Source organism: Ictidomys tridecemlineatus, chromosome 3, assembly GCF_052094955.1.
Source record: "Ictidomys tridecemlineatus isolate mIctTri1 chromosome 3, mIctTri1.hap1, whole genome shotgun sequence".
Classification (NCBI taxonomy): domain Eukaryota; kingdom Metazoa; phylum Chordata; class Mammalia; order Rodentia; family Sciuridae; genus Ictidomys; species Ictidomys tridecemlineatus.
The window spans coordinates 157999874-158015073 of record NC_135479.1 but is presented as its reverse complement, the minus strand read 5'-3'; positions in this window follow the sequence as shown (position 1 = coordinate 158015073).

Genomic DNA, 15200 nt, shown 5'->3' with positions numbered 1-15200 from the left:
TTGGAGTAGCCTTTATTTTTTTTTTTATTTTTTCATTAATTTCTAATTTCATTCCATTATGGTCTGATAGAATGCAGGGAAGTATATCTATTTTTCTGAATTTACTAAGATTTGTTTTGTGGCATAACATATGGTCTATTTTAGAGAAGGATCCATGTGCTGCTGAGAAGAAAGTGTATTCACTCATTGATGGTTAATATACTCTATATATTTCAGCTAAGTCTAAGTCATTGATTGCATTATTGAGTTCTTTGTTTAGCTCTTGTTTGGTAGATTTATTTATTGGTGAAAGAGTTGTGTTAAAGTCACCCAGAATTATTGTGTTGTGATCTATTTGACTCTTGAACTTGAGAAAAGTTTGACTGATGAACGTAGATGTTTCATTGTTTGGGGCAAATATATTTATAACTGTTATATCTTGTTGGTATATGACTCCATTAAGGTATGAAATGTCCATCTTTATCCATTTTGATTAAATTTGGCTGGAAGTCTACTTTATTTGATATAAGGATTGAAACCCCTGCTTGCTTATGTAGACCATGTGAATAGTATATTTTATCTTAACCTTTCACCTTCAATTTATGGGTGTCTTTTCCTATGAGATGATTCTCTTGAAGGCAGCATATTATTGAGTCTTTTTTAATCCAATCATCTACCAGCCTATGTCTTTTGATTGGTGAGTTTAAGCCATTAACATTTAGGGTTATTATTGAGATATGATTTGTATTACCAGTCATTTTTGTTTATTTTTTGGTATTTAGCTTAACTTGGTTTCTTGTTTGGTTGGCTTTTCTTTTATTGTAGTTCTTCCCTTTGCAGATTTTCATTGTTGTTTTTCATTTCCTCCTCGTGGAATATTTTGCCAAGAATGTTCTGTAGTGGCAGGCTTTCTTGCTGTAAATTCTTTTAGCTTTTGTTTATCATGGAAAGTTTTTATTTCATTATCAAATTTGAAGCTTAATATTGCTCGATATAAGATTCTTGGTTAGTATCTCCTATTTTTTTGAGCTTGGTATATATTGTTCCAGGATCTCCTAGCTTTGAGAGTCTGGGTTGAAAAACCTGCTGAGATTCTAATTGGTCTTCCCTTATTGGTAATCTGATTTTTCTCTCCTGTGGCCTTTAAAATTTTATTCTTATTCTGTAAGCTAGGCATTTTTATTATAATGTGTCTTGGTTTAAATCTGTTGTGATTTTGTACATTTGATGTCCTATAGGCCTCTTGTATTTGATTTTTCCAATTCATTCTTCATTCTTGGAAAATTTTCTGCTATTATTTCATTGAAGAGATAGTAAATTCCTTTGGTTTGAATTTCTGAAACTTCCTCTATTCCAATAAATCTTAAATGTGGTCTTTTGATGGTATCCCATAATTCTTGGGTATTCTATTTGTGGTTTCTTACCATCTTCACTGTGAGGTCAACTTTATTTTCAAGAATGTATATTTGTCTTCATTGTCTGAGGTTCTTCTTCCAAGTAATTTAATCTGTTGGTGATGCTATCTATTGAATTTTTAATTGGCTTATTGTTTCTTTCATTTTGAGGATTTCTGCTTGGTTTTTGTTGTTGTTGTTGTTATTTTTTGCTTAGTTTTTTTGTTTTGTTTTGTTTTTTCAGTATCTCTATCGTGTTCTTGAAGTAATCTCTTGCAACCTGTATTTGTTCTCTTATCTCTTTGTCAGTGTGATTGATGGTCACCTGAATTTATTCTCTCATCTCTTTGTTGGAGTGATCAATTTTTGCCTGTATTTGATCAATTAGGTTATTTTTTAATTCCAAAATCATTTTAGTTGTGTATATTCTGAACTCCTTCTCTAACATTTTACCTACTTCACTATCTATGTATTCTATTGTTGTAGTGTTTTGGTTTGTTTGGGGTACTTTGCTCCCTTGTTTTTTCATGATGTCTAGGAGTCTTCCTCTTTTGCAGTGTAGATCTGAGTTATTATAGCTTCTGCCCTACTGTCTAATAGTGTGCCTACAAGTTACTAATACTTTCTTTCAAGGGAGAGATCAATATTATAGCACTCAATGTACCAAATGTTCAGCCATATATCAGTTAGCTTCTATTTTTACATTTATGGTTTTGGCACTATAAACAGAAATGATGAGCTCAGTTATCTTCAACTATATAATAAATAGGTTTGCATAATGGTTCACAGTTTCTGATGGTAGAAGGGGGAGCAAGGGGGTTGGCAGTGATGTTTATGAGGTAGGATGTGAGAATATGGATGTATTAGATTATATGACTAGTGAGAGGATAGTCATAGGAACTTGGCTGTTAGGAGAAACAAGAGATAGGCAACCCTATGTAAGACTCCCTGTTACCTCAACAATAGGATAACTGTTAGCACCTCTAGTAGAGAAACCTCTGTTGCAGCCAGGTCACAGGGACCTTGGTGACATCTTACCAGGTCCTTATTGTTGTCTTTTGATAGAAGGAGTGATATACCAGTTTTGTATTGGTGGCAGCCTCAAGCCTGTATGTTTCCTGATGTTAGGCTGTGGAGCCATGCTTTGTTGAATAAGGAAATCCAACACAGGTTGGCTTTCTGCATGGATGCAGGTGGCTCTGCCTCCAGAACTCTGGGCCATGATGGTGCAGGTGTAACGTTATTCTTTAAAATGCAGGGAATAAAGTGTAACCTGTGTATTACACATCCACCAGTATACTGCCATTACCCTATTTAGCCATTGGCTTTTGAAATGATGTGACGTGACATAATGATATGAAGGAGTTATTCCTCAGAGGTTCAATTACAATAAAGTATCAGTTTGTCTCTGCACCTTATACTTTCTAGAAACGACTTCCCTTATGATTGAATTCACAATTCTGTTTCTGTTTTTTAGCATATGAAACTACAATCTCTGTTATGATAAAGAAGAATGTGATTATATTTATTTTTGGATTAATGGTCACTGGATTTACTGTTGTTGGAGGCTTTCTCTTCACCCCAGGTAAGATGTACAGTAGCTATGCAGGGTGGATGTAAGGAGATCATACCAGGTGGAGTGTATGTTTCCTGGGGCTTTTGTAGCAGATTATGGCAAGTGGAGTGGCTTCAAACAAAAGTTGTATTAATGTGGAAGATTACAAAGAAAGAGAATGTCCAACATCTACTTAGGACTATAAGAGAGATATGTTCACCACTCTGGAGGACATAAGTCCGGGTGTCATTGGGGCTGTATTCCCTCCCCGGGCTCTAGGGGAGAGTCCATTTCCTGCCTCTTCCAGCTTCTACATTTGCTGGCAGTGCTTGGCATTCCTTAGCTTGTGTCCTCCTCCGTGGTTGCAGGGCCACCTCCTCTCCTCTGTCCTCTGCTCTATGTGTCTGTGTCAAACCTCCCTCCCTCACACTCTATCAAGGACACTTGTCATTGGAATCTTGGTCCACCCTTATAATTCAAGATAAGCTCCTTCAAGATCTTTAACTTTGGCCATATAGTGTCACTTGCTCTTTTGCCATATAAGGGGATGTTCACAGGTTCTAGGGACTGGGAGTGGAAATAGACAACCATGGAGACATCTCATATTGATCAAGATGTAGAAATGGGAAAGAACGTGGGAACCATGTCTGTCTAAAGTGGCAGTTGTGTGTGGGGGGATGGGAGTGGGAGTGGGAAAGAAGGGCAGGGAGCACATGAAGAAAAGCAGAGACAGGCTGGGACTCCACGTGGTGGATTCAGCACACTATTGTGGTTTCTACAGGAGATGGTAGTGTAGGTGTGATGTTTAAAAACATAAATCAGCACCTGTATTTACTTACAGAGGTACTGAGGGCATGGGGAGAAGGAGATAAGTTCAGAAAATAGCCTGAAACAGCAGTGGATTTGACTTTGGGACAGATGGAATATGGCAAAAGGAGGGAATGACAAGAGATGACTGCAAATTTTCACATTTGGAATTCTGAAAGGTAGTTGAGGAGATAGAGTCAATTCATATAGATTTAAATTTTGAAATTTAGATTCTTAAGTTTTGTCTTAAATGATTGAAAAGTGATCACTCATTTTGTGTGAACTCTTGAAAAAGATATTTTTAAAAATCTTATATAGTTTTAAGAGTAGTACTGAGAGTAATACATTTAATAAATTAAGTACTTTAACTTACCAAACAGTAAGAAGTATATAGGACAATATTTTATATATTTTTATTTCTTCACAGGTGAATATTCAAAAACAAAAGCTAATGGACTTTATTTCCTTGTAAATCCTTTAGGGATATTAATATTACTTTCTGGCTATAAGTTGAGACTAGGTGAGTATTTAATATATCAGCATGATTTTTTCCTATCTTTTAAGAAATAGCAATTTTGTTGAAAATATACTTGTATATTTTTTACAGTTTAATAAAAGTTGGTTTATTAAAATATTCTTGGTGAGATTTTTCCACACATATCAATTTTAAGTTATCTTAAGTCTTCAAAGCATTAAATAATTTTATAAAAAATGATTTTGAAATGTACTGGTTATCTTTTGTGTGACATGCTTTAGACCAGAAGTGTTTTAGATTTCAGAGTTTTTCAGATTTTGGAATACTTGAATACATGTGACTTGTTGAACATCTTAATTAGAAAATGCAAAATCAAATATGCTCCAAAATCTGAAACTGAACATCAGGTATCAGATTTGATGCCAGTTAGTATAATTTTAAATTATGCTACTTAATACAAATTATCTTCACATTCTAATTGCAGTTTTTTATAGTTGTAAGTAGATATTCAATATAATAATTCTTTGTTAATCTCTACATTAAAAACTAGTGTTGCAAGATGATTATAATCATGAATAGTGAAAACATTTCTTTTTTTTTTTTAATTATTACCAAACCTTGACACTATAGTCTTAGAAGACGTAATGGATACCCTAACAATAATCAGCATAAAATATTTTCTCTGCATTTTAAAAGTAAATCACTAGCATATGTTTGTTATAATTATTAAAGAGCCACTTTTAACATTGGGTCTTAGATCTCTATGGCTTGCTGCATACATGGTAAAACCAGGGAACTTCTAGATATACAAGATAAAGATAATGATGTTAATACTCACATTTGCATGTTTGGCCTCTCCATCAAAGAAATATTGTGTGCATTGTGGAGAAGCCACTATATCCATTCATGAAGTAAAGCCCAAAAGTGTGGCCAAAGCAGCATTGTTATAAGATTTTGAGTAAAAAAAACAGTTGACTGTGACAGTAAAAGACTGTGTGTGAATCTGGGGCTAACACTGGTGTGAAAGGGTTAGTCTCTGGAAAAGGGTTTACCACCTAACAATAAACTACAGTCAGTCTTTGGCCATAGGATCTTACCAAATATAAGTAGAAATACTTGCTTCATCAATATGTCAACATGCTTCTGTTATATTCTTTTCCTTATTTCAGTGCCTGTAAAATCCATCCTGGTCATTTTCATATTAATAATCATAGACTTGGCAGGCTACATACTTGCTGTGTTTGGACAACTTCTTTCTATCTCTGGTACGAATCATATTCCTGTGCAATCATGATTTGGATTTCTCTTGGACAGAACTCTATTTCTTTCTTTAAAAAGTATATATTTGCCCGTCAATGGATGAATTGATAAAGAAAATGTAGTGTGTATAAACAATGGAGTTCTATTCAGCCATAATAAAGAATGAGACGGTGGAATTTGCTGGTAATGGGTGGAACTGTAGAACACCAGGCTAAATGAAACAAGCCAGATTTGGAAAGAGAAGGGTTGAATGTTTTCTCTCAGATGTAGAAGCTAGAGAAAAATAAGGTGAAAAAGGGGGAGGAGTGAGTGCGTGTCTGATGAAAATAAAAGGGAAATCAGTGGAGTAGAAGAAGGAGATATAAGGGGAAGGAGGAGGGACAGGAAAAGAGAGGAACCACCAGAATAAAATTGACCAAATTATGCTATGTACACATATGATGTACAACAGTGAATTTCATCTTTACACACACATACACACACACACACACACACACACATATACACACACACACATACACACACACACATACACACACACACACACACACACACACACAAACAGGAGCCTCAATTTAAAAAGAACAACTATAAATAAAAAGACCAGAAGAATGAGGAAGCAGAACAAGAGAAGGGAGGAGAAAAGAGGAAGGGAAAGAGGAAGTACTGGGACCTTAAGAGGAACAAATTTTATTCCATACATGTCTGATGATGTCAAAATGAACCCTAATTTTATGTATAACTATAATGCACTGATAAAAATACTTTTAAAGTGTGTAGAATTGAATTTTCAGGGTAGATTTAGGTTTCCATCAAAATAGGGGAAGTACAGAGGTCCTATATACTCCCATCCCTTCCATATACCCCACCCAATCACAGCTTCCCTCAACATTCCCACCAGAGTGGAACGTTTGTTACTATCTGTGAACCAATGTTGATGCGTCATTATCACCCAAAGTTAATAGCTTATGTTGCCATTAACTCTTGATGTTGTGCATTCCATGGCCATGATAATTGTATGATGAAATATATCCCCAACTATAGTATCATAGAAAATAGTTTAACTGCCCTAAAAATCTTCTGTGCTCCAACCATTTATTCCTCCCTCTCCCAAATCCCTGGCAAGCTTGATCTTTTTTATTATCTTGTTTTGCATTTTCTAGAATTTCGTATGGAAGAGTATGTAGCTTTTTCATATGGGCTTCTTTCACTTATAAATAGGCATCTTAAGTTTCCACCATGTATTCTCATGACTTGATACCTTGTTACAAGAATATTCCATTGTGTGGCTGTACCAGAGTTTATTTATGCATTCATCTATTGAGAGACACCTTTGTTGCTTTCAGTTTTTTGTAACTATAAATAAAGCTTTTGTAAAAATCCATGTGCATGCTCTTCTGTGAACATAAGTTCACCAAATTCTATTTGGATAAATACCAAGGAATGCAATTCCTGGATTGTATGTTAAGGGTATGTTTAGTTTTGTAATAAATTGCCAAGCTCTCTATATAAAAATGGCTGCACATTTGAGTGAACATTGCCAACACCAATGAATGACAGCATTTGATGTCATCAGAACTTTTTTATTAATTCCTATTTTTCCCTGTTGTATAATGCTTCCTTTAATGATATGAGAATATTTTCTGTATATGGCTCATTGGCTAAATTTTCTGGCAGCCCAACTACTATGCCTACATCTGTAAAGAATTTTTTATATAATCAGACTCCAGCTGATTGAGTCTTAGACTTTATACAGAATTCCCCACTAGTCTGAATATGATAAGTTATATTATGCAAATGAGGGCTTTTCACTTTTGGAGTTACTTCACTGCCTGAGTAATAATAATGAATCTATGTGGATGGTTTTAATTTCTTGATCATTAAAATAAGAATTGATCTTCTTAACACTAGACATTATTACCATTATTATTTACTCCTTTAAAAGGTTCAAGTATTTCATATGCATTTCTAATATAAGATTTCATTTGTTTTGCAGCATGTGTACCAGCACATGGCTCTCTTGTGATTTCAGGTTTGGCTATCATGGCTGCATCAGAATTACTTGAACTAATTTATATGATACAAATGGGCAAGTCAATCTTCTTTTTGTAAGCTTATGTCAAGAATTTTACATAAATAACTTGGAAAATGCTTGTAGTTTGGTTCTTCCAATTTAGGGCCAAGTAAATGTACTGATAACTCCAAAAATGAGAAAACACAATTGAAATGAGAATAATTAAGAGGATAGAAAGCATATGAGTTAATGGAAAGTTTGGATTATAAACTTAATATAAAAGAAAATGGCTTGGGGAATAGAGGTGTAGTTTAGTAGTAGAGCACTTGCCTAGCATTTTGAAGCCCTGTGTTTGATTCCTAACACCCCAAACACACACAAAAGAAAATGATATTATATATTTGAATGTGTAGGTCATTTATATTTAAAAAAAGGAAAAATATTTGAAGGATCCTTTTAATTAATAGAAAGGATTGGTATTATTCCATTGCTTTTATGATAGACCTCTTTGGCAGAGACTATGTGTTTGTCACATGCTGTTTTTCTTGTATAGTAGTTGCAGATATTAGTGCCACTAGAGAGGCAGGAATTGAAGTTACAGATCTGTCATTTTTGTTCTTTTAAGGAGTGGTGACCTCCAATGCATGACTTTCAAACAATCACAACCAATAGAAAAAATATTGAGTTTTAAAATTAAGCTTTTTTTTACTACTTTTAAAATCAATCCTTAATAAGTTTTGAGTTAGTTTTTTTCCTTATAACTTACATATTTAACCTGCCAATTTTCAAACAGGTCCTGCATAATTTCTTATTTTAGGTAGATATAGATATATATGCTTTTAATAATGCTTACAACTAGCATGTTGCCTTACCTAAAATAAAAATGTTCCCTACAATGTGATTTACATGTCCCCTTTTAAGAAAGAAGTCTTTTTTTATTTATGAAGTAAAATAGACTCTACCAATAAAATAATCAAAAGTTACAAATTAATGGAGTAAAAAATTAGTGTTTCTTCTTAGCTTTAGGTAAATTTTATAGTATGTTTCTAAAAATTAATACAAAATTCAAGTTGCTATAGTCAAGAAATTTTTAATATGACTTGCATAATGCTTTCAAAGAAATTTTATCTTGATTTCTGAACTTCATTTCTTTGGTGACTGACAATTGAGTTTGGCTTTGCTACATATTTCTGTACCACCTCTTTTGAAATACATTTTTATTTTTAATTGATGCAGTAATTTTTTGGTACATGTTTATTACATAAAGTGTGAATTTTAATACATGTATACAATGTGTTATGATCATATCTGTCAACCATACTGACCCTAATATACTACAGAACATTAGAAGTTATTCTTTCTATCCAACCGCATCTCTGCACATGTTAATCATCATCTGCTATCCCTGTACACTTCTCAAGCTCTGGTAACCACTATTCTATTCTCTACTTCTATGCAATCCACTTTTTAGTTTCCACAAACAAGAAAGAACATGCTATATTTGTCCTTCTGTGCCTGACTTATTTCACTTAATAAAATGTTCTCCAGTTGCACCCATATTGCTGCAAATGACAAATTTTTGTAGTTTATGATGGCTGAATAACATTCCTTTGTATGTGTGTGTGTGTGTGTGTGTGTGTGTGTGTGTGTGTGTGTGTGTAAGAGACACAGACAGACAGAGATTTATCTTTATATCCACTGATGGACACCCAGGTTGATAGGTTGATTTCATATCTTAGCTACGGTAAAGTGCTGCAATAAACATTTCAGTGTATACATACCCAGCAGTGAAACTGCTGGATCATATGGTAGATCTATTTTATAAGGAAGCTTCATACTCTTTTCCATAATGGCTATACCAATAAGCATTGCCACCAACAGTTTTCTCTTATTGGGAATCCTCAACAGCATTTGTTACTTTTTGTCTTTGTGATAATAGATATTGCTCATGAAAAACAGCAGGGTGAAAAACAGCAGGATGAAAACATGCCTGAAATGGGGCCTGAAATGGAGCCCAAAATGAGCCCCAGAGAAGTGGGCAGTATTGTATTGGAGGAGAGAGAAGACTATTGATCAATTGGGCAGCAAACCAATGTTTCTATGGGCTACTGTCAATTCTCAGTCACATTGAATCAAAATTGAAAAAAACTCAAGCACCAAGCCTCATGGATTCTTTTCTAATAATTAAACAGTAGGTATTCTTGATGATGTGGCCTATTAATAATCATGTTGCTGAACTAGAAAGATTCTTCTAGATAGTCCTGATAGGAATTATTGGAAAGCACCCATCACTAATTTTCTTTATAATGTCTCTGCTCTTATTTTTAGATTCATTATTTTCAGTCTTCTACAGTTACATCAGTAATATGAATAGTATTATGAATGAGAAACTTGTCATCAGAAGCTATCATGAAGATATAATTCTCCCACACTGATTTGAGAGCTGGCCAAAGTCATACTTCACTGGAAAAATCAAGATAACTTCACTGTTCACTATTACTACAAAGGCAATGACCATTTGGAAAAAATAAGATTCAAAATGTGCAAACAGGACATGCTTCTCCCATAGTGAGATTCACAATGGAATGCCTCTTTTTCAGAAGACTGTATTTTGTTTCTGGATGAAAGAATTTATGTCTATGTGGGAAAAGCTGAAAAAATCACCTAGTAAATATTGGAAGTAGCTGTGTATAAAATGTTTCATAAAGCATAACAATACCATCACTCAATGATACTCTGAAACATCTTTCTCTTAATATACTATAGGTTCCTTCAACTTTGTTATTTTTATGTATAGTATCTCGGTGTATAAATACATTACAATTGATACAACTATTCCTATTTATGGATATTTAGTAATTTTGGGTATTTTACATTAAAATGACACCTAATACTGAAAGTTATTTTAAAAAAACTATCAGAAGATTTTGATATATTAATGACACCAGCAGTGTATTTTCCTGTGAATCTTACTGGCACACAGTATTATCAATTGTAAAATTTTTGCCAATATTATAACTGAAAAAATATTGAATGGTTGATTTTAATTGCATTTTCTATATTACATGAAGTTGATTTTTATATCATATGTTTTCTTCCTCCCCATATTAACGATATATATATATATTAATTTATTAGATATTCATATATTTATTAGATATTTCTATGTATACTTACAACTGTAATTATATACAATTAATACACTTAATATAGTTACTGTATTTAATATATTGACTATTGCCAATTCTCAAATTTATGTTGACTCAAATATCCATTCAATTAAAATTTAAGAAATTTAAGCACAGGACTTCTTGGCTTATTTCTAATACAGATTATCAAGGATTCTTGATGATGAGGAGGCATATTGATGACTAGCCTGCTAATAATTAATACAGTATTCCATATATACATATATATGGAACACAATTAATATAGTATATGGTACAATAATGTATAGTCTCTCTCTCTCTCTCTCTCTCTCTCTCTCTCTCTCTCTCTCTCTCTCTCTCTCTCCCTCTCCCTCCCTCTCTCTCTCTCTCACACACACACACACCACACACACACACACACACACACACACACACACACACACTTAAGGTATATTTTCCAGTAGATTGTTTATTCATTTAGCTACTTTACAATTCAATCTGGAAATCTAAGAATTATGTGTAAACAGAGTAAAATAGGCTAAGTCAGTATCTGAAGATTCAGAGTTCTGTCAGAGTTCTGCATTAACTCCAGTTTATAGACTTTGATGCCCACATTTTCCTTGCTCAATGAGACCTTCAGATTTATTTGTCAGCTATGATGCTAGAAAATAAAGATTGCCATTTGCTTTGTACCTATGTGTACTAATTTTCATTCTTTCTGGATAAGGACTTTGTATCTTAAGGTTCTACAGAGTTTTGATTTTCCTTTTAGTAACTGCTCATAAAAACTACCTTAGCATTTCAAAAATATTAAAATGTATTGTGCATAGATGGTCTATAAGTGAGAGTTCTTCATGTGCCCTTCTTCTGAAGAGCTTTCCTCATGCCTGTGATAAAGCCTGAAAAGAGGAACATGACCAGCTTCCTGGTATGCAGTGTGTTAAGTGTCTATCCTCCTTCTCGTATCACATGGAGAATGGACAATGCATCTGTCTCTGAAAGCAATACAGAAAAAAATGGGTATTTTGGTCCTCTTTATGTTATCAGTTCATTCAATATCAGAGGATCAAATTCATCTTATGAGTGTATCATTGAAAATTCACTACTGAATCAAACATGGACAGGACAATGGACCCTGGAAGGTAGGTACTGTGAAACATTCTTTGTGGAAAATGTTGTGTCACTGTTTGGGAGGTACTAGGAACTGATTTTACAAGAAAATGAAGTCAAGAAAGAAAATTCATTCATGGCAGTGCTAATTCTTACATGCTTTGCACTCTGAGCATTAATTTCTCATTAATAAAATGCAGTTAAGGGCTGGGATTGTGGCTCAGCGGTAGAGCGCCTGCCTAGCATGGGCGGGACCCAGGTTCAATCCTCAGCACCACATAAAAATAAAGGCATTGTGTTGTGTCCATATACACCTAAAAATAAATATTTTTTAAAAAATGCAGTTAATTCTTACTTTGCTAGGTATTTGTGGGTTAAAGGAAAACGTGTAAATGGAATGTAGCAAATCTATCCATGACTATGGCTATATTTGTCAATAGTTCATCCTCCAGACAGGATTTTCTGCCTGCATTGCACTTCAGTGTGAAAGAGAAGGAAGGAATACTTGTCTCTTTGCAAGTCACAACCTCCAATCCTTCCCAATGTACCAACTAACTGAAAAAATAAACTATTATCACTTGTAGTTTTGTCACTTTACAAAGTATTAGTTCATTAAACTTTATCAAACCCCTATCACAGCATGATCAGTTTTTAACCCTTATTCTCACTTATTTGAACAAACACAAGTTATCATTCTTTATGTCTATAGCCTATTATTTAAGCAAAATAATTTGATTCTTCCATATCCAATTTCAAGGAAATTATTTTTTATATCTTATTAGTAACAAAGCAAAAATTTTCTGTAAATCTCCCTTGTGTAGGAAAAGTTGAAATTAGTTGTTCTTCTCAACTTCTGCTCTTCCAGGGTTTCAGATTCTTAAAATTCTTACCAACATACTGAAATGAAGATTGTGTATAAAATAGCAAGGGAATGAAGTTGCCTGGATTTGTGAAAAGTTGTTGAGGATAAAACTAGAGGATGAAGAGGTAAACATGGAGAGGGAGGCAAAAAACAGATTAAAGATATTCTATACCTTTTGAAAGGGATTGAAATGAGTCCTGGACATATGATAGAAGGAATTGAAGCATCAGTAATTTTAAATTAGCATTTTGTTATGGAAGCTTGCTTTCATAGGTGGGGTGGAAAGTAGGTGAGTCCTGAGCCAGGAAAAATAATCCACATAAGACTATGGAGAGAGAAGACTACCACAGAATGTCAAGCCCAGTCACCCAAATCCACTGATACTGGCCTCTGTGAGGCCCAGACACATAGCGGGCTGCGTCTACCCCTTTTCTGGTGGGGCAGATACTTGCCAGAGCCTAGTCTCTGGAGTAGGATTACATCTTCTGATCAGTGGACTACCACAGGAGCCAAGATCCAGCCCAGACCACCCAGTGCAGCCCATGCAGGTTCCAGGATCTCAGTAGGCCTGGTTCACCCATCGCAGCAGGGCAGACACCACCAGAGCCTAGCCTTTGGTGCAGGACCATCCCTAATGACCGCAGACTACTATGGGAGGTCAAGCCCAGCAGCCCAGATCCACCCACTCCAATTTATGTAGGTCCCAGATCCAGGATGTAGTAGCACCCAACACCAAGGTGAGGTACAGACAATCTGCTCGGGTACTACAAGAATATAGAGAAGAAACCATAATATCTCAGATACACACTGCAAGAAAGGAAGACACATAGACACCATGAAAAAACAAGGGAGGAAAATGCCCCAAACAAACCAGGACACTATAATAACAGAACCCATGGACAGCGAAGTTGTTGAAATGTCAGAGAAGAAGTTCAGAGCTCATAATTAAAATGATCTCCGAATTAAAGAATGACCTAAATGAGCAAATACAAGCAAAAATTGATCACTCCAACAATGAGATAAGAGAGCAAATACAGGTAGTAAAAGAGTATTTCAATAGAAAGCATGATCAACAGACTAGATCACTTGGAAGAAAGAATATCAGATAATGAAGACAAAATATACAATCTGGAAAATAAAGTTGATCACATATTGAAGAAAGTTAGAAACCATGAACAGAACATTCAAGAATTATGCGATAACATCAAAAGACCAAATCTAAGAGTTATTGGGATAGAGGAAGGCACAGAGTTTCAAACCAAAGGAATGCACAATCTCTTCAATGAGATAATATCAGGAAATTTCCCAAGCATGAAGAACAAATTGGAAAAAAAAAAAACAAGAGGCTTATAGGACACCAAGTGTACAAATTACAACAGATCTACACCAAGGCATATTATAATGAAAATGCCTAGCATACAGAATTAGGATAGAATCTTAAAAGCCACAAGAGAGAGGAATCAGATTACATATAGGGAGAGACCAATTCGTATCTCAGCAGATTTTTCAACCCAGACCCTCAAAGCCAGGAGATCATGGAACAACATATACCAAGCCCTAATAGAAAATGGATGCTTATATCCAGCAAAACTAAGCTTTAGATTTGATGATGAAAAAAAAAAACCTTCCATGATAAACAAAAGTTAAAAGAATTTACAACTAGAAAGCCTGGACTACAGAACATCCTCAGCAAAATATTCCAAGTAGAAGAAATGAAAAATAATGATTAAAATCAGCAAAGGGGGGATGACACTAAAGGAAAGTCTAATCGTAGGAGAAATCAAGTCTCATTAAATACCAAAAATTAACAAAAATGGCTAGGAATACAAATCATGTTCAATAATAACCCTGAATGTTAATGGCCTAAACTCACCAATCAAAAGACAGAAGCTAGCAGATTGGATCCCCTCCCCCCCCCCAAAAAAAAAGACCCAACAATATGCTGCCTCCAAGAGACTCATCTCATAGGAAAAGACATTCACAGAAGGTGAAATGTTGGGAAAAATTGTACCACTCACATGATCTGCGGAAGCTAGCAGGGATTTCCATCCTCATATCAAATAAAGTAGACTACAAACTAAAGTTAATCAAAAAGGATAAAGAAGGACACTACATACTTCTCAAGGGAAACATACACTAACAAGACTTAACAATTATAAATATATATGCCCCAAACAATGGAGCAGCTTTGTTCATCAAACAAACTCTTCTCAAGTTCAAGAGTCAAATTGACCACAACACAATAATTTTGGGTGACTTTAACACACCTCTTTCATCACTAGATAGATCTTTCAAACAAACGCTGAATAAAGAAACTATAGAACTCAATAATACAATCAATAACTTAGACTTAACTGACATATATAGAATATTCCAACCTTCAACGAGAGAATATTCTTTCTTCTCAGAAGCACATGGATCCTTCTCTAAAATAGACCATATATTATGCCACAAAGCAATTCTTAGCAAATATAAAACATTAGAGATACTACCCTGCATTCTTTCAGATCATAAAATTGGAAATCAATAATAAAATAAAAACTAAAATCCACTCCAACACCTGGGGACTAAATAATATGCTTCTGAATGAACAAT